Source organism: Rhinolophus hipposideros (genome assembly GCF_964194185.1).
Source record: "Rhinolophus hipposideros genome assembly, chromosome: 3".
Lineage (NCBI taxonomy): Eukaryota > Metazoa > Chordata > Mammalia > Chiroptera > Rhinolophidae > Rhinolophus > Rhinolophus hipposideros.
In genome coordinates this window covers 11,691,534-11,707,911 of record NC_138049.1, presented here as the reverse complement: position 1 = coordinate 11,707,911, position 16,378 = coordinate 11,691,534, and the positions used below count along the sequence as shown (strand labels likewise).

Here is a 16,378-nt window from a genome sequence, read left to right as displayed (position 1 = left end):
AAAAGTTTGGGGAATAAAAAACTATGAGTGAAATCCCTCCCATTTCGCTATCAATGAAACTTGAACGAAGGTAAATATGAAGGTCTCTGATGATCCCACTTATGATTCAGTATGACTTGGTCACATTTCAGATGCAAAATTGGTTTAACATTTCGTATAGTCTATGGTTTAAGCTGAATTCTGGCTTCAATTTTGGACTACATGAATTTTAGGGACAAAAATATTTTATATAGACTATATCACACTTCTGACACATTTTTTAAATTAATTATAATCAGACATCAAATTTTTAATATTTAAGTACCAAAATAAGTGTTGATTGCCATCAATAATGTTGGACTTTTTCACACTACAGATACCTTGAAAATAGACAAAATTACTTTGTAAGTATCTATATATGTCAGAAAGGTAGAAGGGCAGACCAAGAAAAATAAGTGTTGCATATATTCCAGAGGCTAAGTAGGTCAAAGAAGACCAAACCAGCAACAAATAAAGTATAAGAGAGGAAATCGTACTGTATTTCATGGTTAAAAATAAAAAGTATAATTATCTCTCTGTCCTCAGTGGAACCATATTTCCTTGATTTTAAGAAACTGATTTTTTACTTTAATAATTCTGAAATCAAGATGCAACTGAGAATCTATATGGATTTTCATGGTAGCATTTCCTCTCCAAACATGTTATTAAACAAATCACAGGTCTTTAAATGAATAGAATCTTAAATTTGAGGGGAAAAAATAGTTTAAAAAATACGTAAGTTTTCATGTAATATGCTTTTGTATTTATGTGTGAATATGAATTTAACATTCTTGGAATTACTTTAAATAAATTCAAGTGAAGTCACCCACTGGATATCAGAATCAGGAGAAACTGCATTCTCCATTTCGCCAAGTAAGTCCATGGTTTGCTTACTTCTGCCCTGAAACCACCCATACGTAAGAAACAGACAAAGTCCAAGCTCTAGGCAGAGCTGGCCATTTTTATGTCACCTTGGAACTGTTGTCATTAAATTCAAAAAAACTGTGGTCACTGGTACACACAGACCTCTGACCACTAGAGAAATCTGAATTACAGTCTCTAAAATACAAGCCTAAAATAAACTGAGATGGAACAAAAGAATAAAGTCAATTGTTAAAGTTCTAGTTCTACAAAGAGACAGTCCCTGTCAGACACTGCAAAATGCAACCCAATGGAAGGAAACAGGGTAGTAACTAGCAAAAATGTGTGTACCCTTTGACTCAGAAATCCCACTTCTATGATTTGTCCTAATTATTATTATGTGCAATGATATGTGCACTGAAACATTATTTGCAACAAGAAAAAACTGTAAAGAATCCAACTGCCTATCATCAGGGCACTGTTGAATAAACTGTAGCATCCACATGCAATTAATAACTATACAAAAAAGACATGTATAGATATAGAGTAATCTCTAGGACATAGTAAGAGAAAAAATAAGATAGATATAATAGATGTAGTATGCTAAAATTGCGTAAGAAAAAAGAAAACAGGATATGCCTCAGTATACTTACGTGTCAATATCTGTACAAAGAAACAACAGAAAAATAAAAACAAAAACAAACATGGAAAGAGGGTGGAGGAATAGGGATGAAAGCAAGACTTATCTGGCTGTAACTTGTTACACAGTGTTGACTTTGGGACTGGATGAATTATTTATACTAAACACACACACACACACACACACACACACACACACACACAAAGAACTTCTAAAAAACAAATGAACCTAGATGAATGTAAGCATGGTGACATAACCCCACATCACTGCTAATGACTCCAAGAGACCTTAGAGCACAGAATTTTGACTATAAATATTTAGTGGAATAAAGCCTAAGGACTTTCAGTAGTGATAGTGTCATTATTATTTGTACGTAGTTTTAGTAGTTCTTCCCCCGCAAAAGAAAAAAACTGCATGGACTTAAAGATTCCCTCTTCCTCTCCATACACTAGAGATCAACACACTGCTTTGTTCTGATGAGCCCCTCATCTCCCTCTTCCTTCCAGAAAAAGAAACATAAGGATTACACACCAAGGCAAGGCAATCTACATTCTGCAAGTATTGCCTGGGCAGAGAGCATGGAGCTGAACTTACCAACACTGGGCTATACACACTCTGCAAGGGTAGCAAGAAAAAATGTTTTGTTTTGCTTCTAGATGGCAGAAGCAGACATGGCAGTGAGAATGCCCGAAGTCCTTTTAAGAAATAGAATAATCTTGACTAACATCTAAAAATGGCTAACATTTGAGAGCTAAGTATAGGCAACGCACATAGTACTATCTTACCTGTCAGAGGAAAATTAATCATATTCAAGTGCCAGAATGTACAAAACTGATCAGTTTCTAACCTAGACAGCAAACGAGATTGGCATTATAAATAGGAAAGTTATGTGGATGATTAAGGTGATAAAACTTGGACCAGAACCCAGAAATCAGTTAAATAATGCTAAACGTATGACTGAAGAACTTCAATCTCAACCAGGAGCTAAAATAGAAGAGAATCTGCAGCCAATGGATGGCACAGAAGAAAGAACCCTGGATTTGGTATCAGAATATCTTGATGCAACCCACCTACTGTGTGATCTGAAGCAGAGCACTGAACCTCCACAGTGGAAAAGCAGATACAACCAGCGTCTCGAGGCTAACTAGAGTTAACGTAGATGTACGTGATACTATAAAATTGTTAAAGCTATAAAACAAAGTTAAGATTTGATTATTTCATCTTCTGATAAGAACTGGGAAAAGGAATGAAAACAAAAGAAAGGGAATGACCCAGAAAGACAAAGGTGAAATCATATAAGGTTTTCACTCTGCCCACTGTCAACTGAGCCCTTGAATAGCTGTGTATCTCAATGTTCCCTGACTTCTTTACATCAGATTAATCACTGGAGAAAATACTTTAAATTATTTGGAGGACAATAATGCTAGCAAGCTTACTACCATGTTTCCCCAAAAATAAGACTTACACCAAAAATAAGCCCCAGTTAAGATTATCAGCCAGATGGACATATTTAGTATATTATGACGATGTTCCAGAAGATGACATGACTGTATTTGAATAAATGTAGATTGTTGTACGTGAAAAAATAAGACCTCCCCTGAAAATACGCCCTAATGTGTCTCTTCGAGCAAAAATTAATATAAGACCTCCAGTCTTATTTTCAGGGAAACACGTTGTATCCTTCTTCTATGATCTAAGGTATGTTTTTATTAAAATATTATTGCATTTGGGTTTATCTAACATTCCTCTGTGCATGTAATGAGACTTTGACTGAAAGACACTGTCTTCTCACAAATGCCTAGAAATAGATATTCTACATAGAGAACATTTGGTCTGTGTTTTTGACTAATAAACAGAAAAGCCCAATTGCCCACAGAACATGCAGCTTCCTGGAATAAACGATAAAAATGGACAGAGAGTGCTGATTGTGATAATTATGATAGTCCTGAGGATGCTGAGGCTCCGACCAGGGGGAGAGAAAAAAGGCTCGGAAGGAAGCAGACCACTCGAAGCAGGCGCTGCTGGTGACCCAGCCACATCCCCTCTGCCTGACCCCCCAGGGGACACTAGCCAGACTTCCTACCAACAGCACCTGTATCTCTCTGTGGAAGTGCTTCCGTGGCTACCACATTCCACTGCCCCACCTGTGCGGAGGTGATCAAGAACGATTGTCCCCAGGATCAGTCCTCAAGCAACGACCAACGGGACCTGGTGTATACATACTCCTGTTCCCCTGCCCCTTGGGAAGAAAACTCTGCGGTGTATACTTTTTACAGGCTCTTAGAGTTCCCCAGCAGAATCAAGCTTGTTACCCACAGTCAGAATTGGCTTGGTAGGGAGACCTTTCTTAGCTAACTTTCTACCCTTTTTCACTTACCCATTCCATTTCCAAGTATTTCCAGTATCACTTCCCAAAGAAACTACTGGCACCCAAATCCCCTCCGAGGGTCTGCTTCTGAGAAACCTAAACTAAGAGGCCATTCCACTCTAAGAAAATGTTTCTACTCATGGTTCCTATTCATGAAGAGCCCAGCTGGTTGGTACCCTAAACCCTCTTCATTATTTCCTCCTAAAAATCACCCAGAGATGACTACCTCCCTAGTATTTTAGGTCATATTGAAGTGGTGACCAAGAAGTGACTGGCATCTTACTTTATGATTTGTAAATCAGCTCTCCTACCTAGCCATTCTTACTTACATTCTTCCATTCTCTCCCTGTGGAATCATATTGTAAATAAAATAAAGTTACTAGTGAACTTCCTGGTAGTCTGACATACAAAGATAGTCATTGCTTCTGAAATATCATTTTCACAATGTGAAACTTTACAATGTAAATGCATTTTGTGTCACTGTTCTCTGTAATATAAAATCCTTAGCACGCAAAGCCATTCGTGATCTGATCCTTTCCAACTTTATCTCTTACCTGTTCTTTTAGAATCCTTAAACCTGAGAGATAATTTTTACCTACATAGGGTGGGTCTCTTCAGCAACATGGTCAAAAAATAATAATAATAATAAGGAAGAAAGCATTAAATAGGAAGGAAAAGTTTTAAATGAATAAGAAAGTTGATTAAATCTCACTATTACAGAATAGATTACATCTCATTCTACCTGAAAAGTTTCATGTAGTATCCATGGTTAGAGCAGGAGCAGGGGAAGAATAAAGGAAACCCATTTAAGAAAAGCAAAAATTGGGTGCATTTAATTTCAATATTAGAAATCTATGAGAAATAAAGAACAAGGTTAGTTCTTTTAAAATCACAGTCAGTCAGTATAACTTTGTCTTCAATGTATCTTACATCTTCCCATTCTTCAGGAGCTTTCAGTCTCTTCAAAGTGTTTTTATGAGTTTCATGAGTGCTATTAAGATACTACTCAACCAAGACAAAACTAACAACTTGATTCAAAACCAGAAAAAGACCTGTCCCCTAAGAAGATGTACAAATGACCAAAGAACACATGAAAAGATGCTCAAGGTCAATAATCATTAGGGAAATTAAATCAAAACCACAATGACGTACTACCGCACACCCATTAGAATAGCTATCAAAACAAACAAACAAACAAATAGAACCAGAAAATAAGTGTTGATGAGGATATGGAAAAATCGGAACCCCTATGTACAGCCGGTGGGAAGGTAAAATGGTGCGGCCACTATGGAAAACAGTATGACAGTTCCAATAATTAAAAATACTGGAATTTTTGGCGAGCTCTCCTACCTAGCCATTTTAATTCCAAGAATTAAAAATACTGGAATTACATGGGCGGCGGCTGCAGCCCTCCCCGGAGCCTGCGTCTAGCCCAGCCCAGAGCACAATCCAGGCACTGCAGCAGCAGGCAGACGACGCCGAGGTCCAAGGTCCGGAGGTCCGCTTGCAGGGCCTGCAGTGGGAGCTGGACCGCCAGCCCGAGAGGCAGCGCTAGAAAGCTAAAGCGGATGTGGCAGCTCTCAATCGGCGCATCCAGCCCTTTGAGGAGGAGTTGGACAGGACTCAAGAACGACTGGCCATGGCCCTACAGAAGCTGGAGGAAGCAGAAAAGTCTGCCCATCAGAGCAAGAGAGGAATGAAGGTGATAGACAACCGGGCCATGAAAGATGAGAAGCTGGAGATCCAGGAGTTGCAGCTCAGAGGCCAAGCACATTGCAGAGAAGGCAGACTGCCTATAGGAGGAGGTAGCTGGTAAGTTGGAGCTTGGGGAGCGAGCTGGGAGGGGTGGAGGAGTGTGCCCGATGTGTCTGACCTAAAATGCGGTGACCTGGAAGAACTCAAGAATGTCACTAACAACCTGAAGTCGCTGGAGGCTGCCTCTGAAAAGTATTCTGAAAAGGATAAATATGAAGAAGAAATTAAACTTCTGTCTGACAAACTGAAAGAGGGTGAGACCCGTGCTGAATTTTGCAGAGAGAAGGATTGCAACACTGGAAAAGACAATTGATGACCTGGGAGAAAAACTTGCCCAGCCCAAGGGAAAAAATGTGAGCTTACATCAGACACTGGATCAGACACTAAATGAACTTCACAGTCTATAACCAAAACAGAAGAGTTGTTCCAACAGAAGCTCCAGACCTCCCTGTCTTTCTCTTCTCTTGTAAGAAGTTTCTTTTGTTACTGAATCTGCACTTTGCTGGAAATGTCAAGCAAATTATGAATACGTGACCAAATATTTTGTATCAGAGAAGCTGTGAACACCAGTTAATTCCTTCCTTTTTTTTCTTTTCAATTGGCACCAGCTTTTTCGGCTCTATTTTAATCCTTAAATTGCATTTATCTCTAAGGTAGACAGGGTGTTTCCTATTGAACATAGTCTCTTAAGACTGAGGGCATTTGGTTTCTGGGAAATTAGACAACTCCACACTTTCAAAACACAGACTGAAAGATCTGATCACTGGTCAATTTAAAAGGTTGAAGAATAGAACCTCTGAGCCACCAGCGGACACACTACAGGAGGCCATGGACTATCACATTAAAATGGGTGGGGCCTTTCCATCCAGAGCAAAAGGGGGGTGGTGCTATTGTGGGAAGTCATAAACCACAGATAGATTAACCTAATCACCCTGGCTTTTTTCCACATTCTACCATGCAGCACAAACATCTTCTGAGCAAGCAGCATGAGAGTGCTGGGGAAATAGTCATAATACTCTGATAAAAGGCCTTCTACTCAGCAGGAATGAACATGGTAGGATTTAGTCCTGTTCACGGGAGCTATATCAAAAAGATTGATCACCATCAATTATTGAGCAAGAGCATTTTTCTATTAATAAATATTGGTCAGAAGGGGCCTCTCTGGCAGCAGAGATAAAGGAACTGGCCTAACTTCATCTCCTCTGTGCTTTAGGGAATAAATTGAAGATTTACATATCTAGGACTTTAATTCCTTCTTCAAGACTAAGTTAATAAAAGACCAGGAGTCTCCTGATTAAACTGGATTTTGTAGACAGGGCTGCACATTTTGGCTTTGTTATGTTCTTGCTTTCTCGGTTAACATCTCAAGAGCTGAAACATTCCATATTCCCCAGCAGTGTGGGGGGCCAACTCAAGTTGACAGTTCTGACTAAAAACCACCCTGCTTCTAGCTTATCTGACTTCTCTGTCCCTCTCTCCTGTTTATGGTGCATCACACTATCCAGGAGATACACTAGCAAATTGTGCAACTGAATAGAACCCACACTTTTCCTTTAGATTCTTACCACTGTATCATACGTAATAGTATCACTTTTTCTGTATTTTGGTCAAATACATTTTTACATAAACTGAAAAAAAATAGAATTATATGATCCAGTAATTCCACTTCTAAATACAAAGCCAAAAAAAATCGAAAGCTGGGTCTCAAAGATATACTTGTGCACGCATGTTTATAGCAACATTATTTACAACAACCAAGAGGTAGACACAACCCAAAAGACATGAGTGGATAAACAAAATGCAGTATATACACACAATGGAAAATATTCAGCCTCAAAAAGGAAATGCTGACACTTGTTATCACATGAATGAACCTAGACGACATTATGCTAAGTGAAATAAGCCAGTCAGCAAAGGACAAATACTGTGTGATTCCACTTATATGAAGAACCTACAGTAGCCAAATTTATGATACAGAAAGTAGAAGTGGAGTTGCTGGGGCTGAGCAAAGGAGGAATGGAGAGTGATTGTTTGAGTGCAGAGTTTCAGTTCTGTAAAATGAAGAATTCTAGAGATGGTAGCACAGTAATGTGAATGTACCTAATGCCACTGAACTGTACCCTTAGAAGTGGGAACTTTCATGTTATATGTATTTCACCACAATTTTTTTAAATAAAAATAAATTTTAAAAAATGTTAAGGATACTACTCCAAAATTCATGATTTGCCCTCAAAAGATAAAAATGCATTTGCCACAATAAGTTGCATAAGCTTCAAAGTATGAAAATAGTGGTTAACGTGCTGTTAATGAGCACCATCTGTTTTACGGGTAATGGCTATCCGTTCACAGTTATGTTTAACAGAAAAGGAGGAAGGCCTAGAGAGGGTTTTTTTTTTTTTGTCTGAGGTGTTAAGTGATCACAACATCAAGGTACAGCCTGTCCTCCTGATTCTGCACCCAGGGATATCTTCTACTGCAGCATGTCATTTCCTTGTGTCTTTTTTTGAAGACATTGTTTCAAACAGATTCCCCTAAACTCTGACTTCTTCAAAAAATATTCACTTTTTTTTTTTTTTAATTCTTCCCTGCATCGCTTCCTTCTGAAATGTTCCTGAAACATGCTCTCTGGGAGACTAAACACAGCAGCATGATGACAGATGAATTTATCAGTTAGCTTGTCTGTAGAAGCAGCTGGGCTTTGGGCCCTTAAAAGAGCTTGCTCCAGAGGGATGATAAAGCTTCAAATAATGACTTCTCAGGAAAATCCTCAAATCTAACCAAAAGTTCAGCTCATCCCATGGGCCACTTCTCATGCGATTGATTGGGAAGTGTGCACACAGCCTTCATCACTAAATCATGAATCACCTGAACTCTTCCTTCAGGTTAGGAACTACTGCGCTGAAAAATCTTCTGGGACCTTCGAGCTCATTCCCGTTTTAGACCTTAAAAGCATCCTTTACACAGGGTCAGTTGGCATATTTTAGAATCTCTGGCACAGGACAGGCCACTGTTGCCAAAAGAAACCATTTCTGGCATCTGAAAAGCCTTAGCACAATTCTTCTGCACCCCAAAAATCACAGTATTATGTAAGCACGTTTCATCTAAAGCATATACAAAATTGCCTTTCTTTGTATGTATTCCTTTGATTTTTTTATAGTGCTTTAAGATGCATGTGATCTTCTCAAAGTCGCTCCAAATTTTGTAGAGATAATGTTCTTAGTCAAAGTGTACTTGAAAGAAAATGGATGCCTAGAGAGTTATATCACAAACGTAGGCGTACACGACTTCAAAAGAAAGTACAAGACTGGAATCCAGGTAGCATTTCTCTCTTGTACCATGTTGGCAAAATCCGCCTTCCTGCCTGCTTGCTTAAAAGAATGACTAAATTATATACACATACACATACACACACATATGCATACACACATATCAATCTATTGATACACATCTATTAATATTTATACACATATAGTAATAGTTATACTACACACATATTTATACATACACATAATGTAAGTTAAATATGCATCGCTCTGTATTTAAGTTAATATATGTGTCCTTGTGCATTCTATTTCCTGTGAGCTAGTTTTGAAAGACTTTAGAATAAAAGGCACTTCTGATTATAAATTCTCTGGATGGTTAAATATACTATAGTGCATCCATAGGTAAGACAGCCATTAGAAATGATGTTGTGGATATATACGTATAGACAGGGAAATATGTTTATAACGTATTCTTAGTGAGAAAATCAGTTACAATATTATAGATAGTATCATTTTATCATTAGGAAACAGAAAAAAGTTTAGAAACACAAACAACAAAATATTTACAATGATCACACTGGGTGACAGGATCATGGTTCATTTAAAAAAGTAAATGATCTTGAATTCATTTTTTTTTCTGTCTGTTTGCCTCCCTGTCTGTCCTTTTTTTAAATTTTGCTTAATTGCATTTTCTAATTTTTCTAAATGAACCCATATTGTATAATATTTTAAAGCATTTTAAAAATTAATTTAAACTTTCAAGAAGCAAGAAGATGGATTCTACCAAGGAAAGATAAGTAGAACAGAAGCGGAAACACCAGCCTAAGCAGCGTGGACTGCCCCCCAGAGACGGGAGGACAGTGCTGAGTGGGCATGTTAGTCAGTGCTGGGCGCTAAGGGGACTGTCCTGTGAGACATTCCAACCTATGCATTACCTCGGTCATCCTCGTCTATGCAGTACTGCCGGTGCACATCACTGCCTCCGGAGGACAGGAGAAAACCCCAAGGGATTTCATAGTCTTGGTGTTTCACAATTGAGTTTGAAAAGTTTGGAAAGAATGTCAAGCAAAATAATATTGGCCGCATAAGCAACTGTTGCCACATTATACGCACTAAGCAATTAAAAATTATTAAAACCACCTGCCTCAACTACAGTCTGACCATAAAACTATGGTGGGAAACTATTATTTTAGAAATACCAGGGATACCAAAAAAAATGTATACAAGTGGATACTTTGGTCAACATTGTTGAAGCAGTAGTTTGCCGTAATCAGAAGTATCTGGATGCTGATGGTAACCACTTGTAATTGTAGAAGTCAAACATGACTTGTATTCATCTTTTGTTATCAGTATATATTGAGTATTACAATTTAATACAGTTTTTTTTTCTTAAAATGTGCACATTTTTTTGGCACCTTCTGTACATTCTGGGACTTACCAAAGAAAGTAAATGTTAGGACACAGTGATAGCATCATAGAAAATAAATAGATTAAACCTAACACCCATTTTAAAGATCTTTTATAAGATATGATAATGAGGTAAGTAACAGAATTCAAAAAGACCTCAGTCAAGTGGTTCCCAAGCAATCAGGTTTACCCCTTTCATCCATCAGTCATTATCCTCAGGTGAGCTGCTTGCTGACCGCTGCTAAAACATCATGTTTTGCCCTGTCAATATTGTGCCTTTTCATTCTCCTTTCCAATACGAACTCTAGGATCATATGTCGGCAAAGAGTTCATCCATTTTACATAATTGGTTTGCATTCTCTTCTCTGAAGAAACATTTTAAAATATTCAAATTTTATTTGGTATACACTCAGAAGTTGATTCTTGGCTAAAACAATAAATATGGAACTCAAATAAATTAAAAGCCCATAATTCATAAAGCATCTCATTCTGGTAGAACTCTGGGAACATGTCAGGTTCTCAATCATGCTTTGATTAATTGATTTATATAACTAATTGAAAATTAATTAACATAATAAGTAATTAGCTCAAAAAAACCTGGTGCCTACTCTGTGCCTACTAATTCTAAGCTCTAGAGACACAGTTTAAACCAAAGAAGTAAAGAATATTCCCTCAGGTATTTACAGTGTAATGGGTTTAAAAAAAAGAGAATATCATAAGCTCTGATTGAAGTATTCATAAATTCCTATAGACATTTTTTTCCAATCTATGGTAAACTCACTCAGACATTTTTCAAAACTGATGCTAATAGGTGATCACTAATGAAAGGTACAGAAGACTTCAACATCTCTTTCCAAGAGAGAATTAACCCATTCTTTACTTACACTGAAATAAAGGCACTCTATATTTACTGAAACTTTCAGATCAATTGTTTCCTGAAAAGAGAAATTCTTGCTTTCAGTATCATTTTCTGCAAAGGTTAATTCTGCCTAATCTAAACACTGATTTGATCTCTGCTGTAGAGACCCTTATAAAACTCATTCCATGAAAAATTACTTCCAAATCTACGATCCTCTGGAATTCACCTGATGTGCACATGCAGCTAAAGTACCAAAAACATGACAGAGACACAGTCACTTGAGCCCGCAGACACGTGGAACCATTCAGACTGTAAGGGAAAAACATGATCACATTTGGGCAGTCAGGTTGGATGCTCAGAAAACTGAAGAGTCTGCATAATATGGTTAAACCAGGTATTTACCAACAAACCTCATCAGTTTACCGAAAGTTTTTATGAAATAAAACGTTGGGTGATTCACCTTTTCTATAGGCAGCCCAGAGGTCCCAAGGCTCACTTGGACCTTTGATGCAACGACACAAATGCCATTGACTAATGATTGCTTAACTACTAAACAACACAAGTTTCCAGTAACTTTACACACAACTAAAATAAATCAAAAAAGTAAATGACAAAGAGCATAAAAGAAATTCCACATTTTTAGCCACAAACTCATCCTCCCCCAATTTTTTCATATCATTTGACCGGTTACTGCAGGCTCCAAAACTGGGACTCATTCTTGGTTTATCCTCAAATGTTTTCTGTCCCATATCCAAGCATTCAATGTACTTCATTCTTTCCTTTTGTGTAGTATGTCCCAAATTTTCACTGATTCCACTCTAGTCCAGTCGTTCATGACTCAGTGCCTGCATTTGTCACCCTTACCTAACTGGCCTTCCGAAAGCTCCTTCCTTCTCCAATATAGCCCATTAATTACTGTTAGGTTAATATTTTCACATGCCAATTTCATTAGATCATCTTCTGATTCGTGATTATGCAAGTGGCTCCCTACCCCCTAACTGGATCAAATCCGTATTACTGCACTGTACATTTGAGGCCCTCACTTGCTAGCTCTGGCTCACCTCTAAATGGGGACACCAAGTAGCCCAGGGGAAAGAGCCTGGTTTTGCCACTGGTAGATCATGTTTTTAATCACAGCTCTGCCATTTACTCCTTATGTGAATTTGAACAAGTTACTCAAATTCCCTGAGCTTCATTCAGTAAACGGCCTTGAAAACTGGGAATAATAAAACCAATCTTGCTAGGTTATTATGAGAATTCAATATAAGGCCTAGTATGGCCGGTTGGCACGGCTCATTTGTATTTTCATTTCTTTATGCACATTTGTCCCCAGACTAGAATATCCGCCCCTCTACCCCTTACCCCACCCCACCCCCAATAAAACTGCCTTCCAGGACTAATCTGGAGAATTTTCTTTCTGAAGGCTTTCTATATTTGCTTCAAACTACAGGAATAATGTGTTTTGATTGGTAAAAACTGTTTATTTAGTAAGAAAAAAGGCTGGCTTCTTTAACCAAGGAAATCATGCAGCTTTGGATATGATAAAAGGGGAAATTCCTGGGTAGAAAGAAAAGAGTCACTGTGGCGGAACTCCCTCACATTCAGCCCAAGATATTTCCCTTACCACCCACTTATCTTGTCACTATTTCACAGTGACATGCCTGAAGGAAGACAACAATTCAGAACTTTACTTCTTCTTCACCAGAGAGAAGATATTAATCCCAAAATTTCCATCTCCAGTTGTGCCTGTTATCCAGGTGAAATGCTACAGTGGAGGGAATTTCTCCAGATTCCATCTGGGGATGGAAAGTGAGATTCTTCCATCTCACTTTCAACATTTCTGCCCCAGCCTGGTGATCTTGATCAATAAACCCTTGTTTTCAGCCAAAGGCCCTGGCAGAAAGAATCAGACAAAATGAGAAGATAGCAAAATGGGAAGCAGCTGTGTGGGACCTATTTGGGACCTATGAAGCCCTTCTAACAAATCTCAAATTACACCTTTTCCTGTATCTATTTTTAAGAATAGAAAAGGAAATCTTTTACTGGAAAATTATTTTCCATCAAAAGCAGTCCTTATTCACCATCCCATTTCTCAAGAGTTCTTATGCATAATGTAAATGCTGATGATCCCTAAACCTCATTTATTTACGAAATCAACAAATATTAATCAAGTGCCTAGTAACCTGGGCAAGTTGCTGAAAATATACTTGTGGTCCTGCTCTACAGAGATTATTATCAATTAATAGAAAACAGAAAGTCTAACAAACGCATAGAAAGGAGAAAGGTAAGTATAATATGAAGAAAACTATAGAATACTATGGGAGCAGACGGAGGCTGCCAAAGTTAAGTCAGAGGATAAAGTAAGACCACCTAGAAGAAGAGCTATTTGAACTCCAATTTGATGTGACTGGGTGGCATAAAGACTTTAGGGCATGGAGATGAAGAGTTTTCTGAGCGGAGAAACAGCATGTGCAAAGGCTTAAAGAAAGGGTGAGCATGGATGATGTTAACAAGGAATTAAAAGAAGTTCTAGAGTGGAGGCTTGGGTGGAGGTGTGGAGATTGGGGAAGTAAGAGAGACATAGGTCAAGAGATTCTCACAAGCCAGGAAATGAATTCGTACTTTATCCTAGGGGTAAAAAAAACAATTGTGTGGATTTCAAACACAGGATTTTAAACAGCCTGAATTTTTCTAGCTGTTAAACTTGAATCTGCTTTTGTAAGACTTGGCATGCTTTCCTGTGTGCTGTATCACATTCTAAGTACTTAATATGAGGTGTGAAAAATGAAGAATGAGTGTCTGGACTTGACCTTTCTCAAGGAAATCTGGGTAGTACCGTTTGAAGCAGCCAAGCATCATGAAAGAAGGTACACCATGAGTTAATACTGGCTAACAGCAATAACAACAAAAAACGCTAAGAGAGGTGGTCTCATCAGGCAGGGTCAGGGAATAGTAGAGAGACAAGCAAAGGGATCTCATGAGATCACTTATACTTTCTTGTGAGAATTACCCTAAACTTCATTTCTGGAGTTGTTCTCTCAGAACCCTATCGCAAGCAGAAAACAGAGTGATCTAATCATGCCATTTATTCTGGGCCCCACATGTGGTAAGGTTGGCATATGGCGACAATCCTGGGCTGAGGAATCAAAGGGCTAAAGTTGATCTGTTTTCTCCCACTTACTACTTGTGTCACTTGGAACAATGTACACAATCTCTCTGAGTCTCAGTCTTCACAACTTTCAAAACATGGTGACAATTACTACCTCAAAGGGTATTTTTGAGGAGTAGAAGATAGCATGTCTGACCCACACTACCCTTCTGCACATATTAGGTATGCAATAAGAAGTGGCTCTTGCTATAAAGCTTTGGGTCCCATTACCTCTCAGCATCAGGCCACGTAAGAAAGAATAGGGAATAGTGAAGAGAGAATAAGAAGTTTCCTCATTGGACTTAGGTTCCTTGAGAGCTACTTTGTTGAATCTGAATTCCTGAGTGGCAGAAAGTAAATAAATGTTCTTAGCTTGAAGGTATGTGTTTGGCTTTTATTTCATAGTTGACATTCACACAGATAGCAGGACTATGACTGTTTAATTAAGTATTCATTGAGCAACCTTTTTTCCCCCATAACAAACATGTAATTAACATATCAGGGTGTGTGTGTGTGTGTGTGTGTGTGTGTGTGTGTGTGGAAAAGAGAGAGAGAGAGAGAGAGAGAGAGAGAGAGAGAGAGAGAGAGAGAGAGAGAATTCCTCTATAACACAGAGTCATAGAATTTGGGGCTTGGAAGGGGTCCTTCTGTTACACTAGTTTAATAGGATAATTCAGTGGTGAGATAACACTAAATTTATTCTCCATTCAATGTTGCTAACCCAACTCTATTCAGGTAAATGATTTGCTACCTGAATGTTGCCTTATACATTTGCAAGGGAGGGCAAGGGCGCTTACGTGTGTCTGATGTTCTCTCCTTTTCCTCTGTCTAATCTAGTCTCAGTCAACACTGCTGCTCCCTGTGGAAGCACGAGATTCCTAACACCCAAAATAGTAATTCATTGCTTCTCTAAGAGAAGCTTAAGCCAAATGAGCTGATGAAGCCAAATAAACCAAATCTGTTGACTATATGTGGTTCAGAGAGGGCTTCCTTTAAATTCTATGAAGAGAAGGACAGCACTGAGGATATATTTGCTGAATACTTTGACTGAATGAGAAAATTAACGTGCTGTTTACGTCTGAGCTTTGTTATTTCCCACAAATGGGCCGTGCTCCATCAACATGCAACCCTTCCAACAGCCTCAGGAAATTCCTAGGGAGCTCTTAAAAGGCAAATCAGTAAGTCCACTAATTTTATAAAAAATTACAGACTATCTACTTGCCACAACCAGCTAAAAGCAAGAGCAATTTTTTGTTAAAAGCAAAAAATTACAGACTATCTACTTGCCACAACCAGCTAAAATAATATGAAACAAGAGGTTGAAATTTATATTAACCTTTATTGCCCTTAAGATGGAAGCTATATTTGTTTAGGAAACCCCTGGATAAAAGGTGAGATCCCAGGCCCGGTTTTCTTCAATTTGGGTAAAACTATTCCACACAAGACAAGATGGACATATCCAGGAGAGCAAAAGAAAAGAGAAAAAGGAGATGGTGGAAGACTATACACCCTCCAACATAATTCTTTCTTCTGAACCTCCCAAATTTCTGATAAAGTTGTTAACACTCATGAAAGGCTTAAGAAAATATGTTTTAATGGAACTTGATGAAGAATTTTGTAGTGTAGACAGAAGCACAGGAGAAGGCTTATTCCTGTGCACTGGAACTGGATTTGGGTCCAGTTTAACCAAATCTCTACAGGATGGGTGCCAGTGAATTAGTAATGAGCAAATGTAAATTTTTCAATGAAAAATTTTGCCCACAAACTATACACATCACTATTTTACATTTATAAGTTTACAGGCTCTACAGTTCTGTTGCTTGAGCAATACGCAGATACAAGTCATTTTAAAAGAATGGTGTCTTATAAAAAATTTTTCTGTCTTATGGATAATTCCTAAGCAATTTTCCCTTAATTGATCAAAGGACATCCATTGCTAATCTTCACTTCACCCCCAAAGAGAAACTCAAGCTCTTCTGAGATCACAACTGGCTACTTGGTGGTTAATGAAGAGAGCTCCTATGTGAAGATTTTACTCATTCAATATTTAACAAAGCCA

General features: G+C 38.2%; 1 protein-coding gene and 1 pseudogene across 4 annotated transcripts in view; one reads left to right on the top strand and one right to left on the bottom strand.

Moving 5' to 3' along the window:
- The window catches only part of IPCEF1 (interaction protein for cytohesin exchange factors 1), a 160,432-nt gene that overhangs the window by 65,045 nt on the left and 79,009 nt on the right, over window positions 1-16,378 (bottom strand). The gene's annotated exons all lie outside the window — the stretch shown is intronic.
- Window positions 2,473-6,049, top strand: LOC308490759 (tropomyosin-like; annotated as a pseudogene). The gene is made up of 4 exons: window positions 2,473-2,562; window positions 3,396-3,673; window positions 3,796-3,851; window positions 5,258-6,049. The product of its transcript is annotated as a tropomyosin-like (transcript).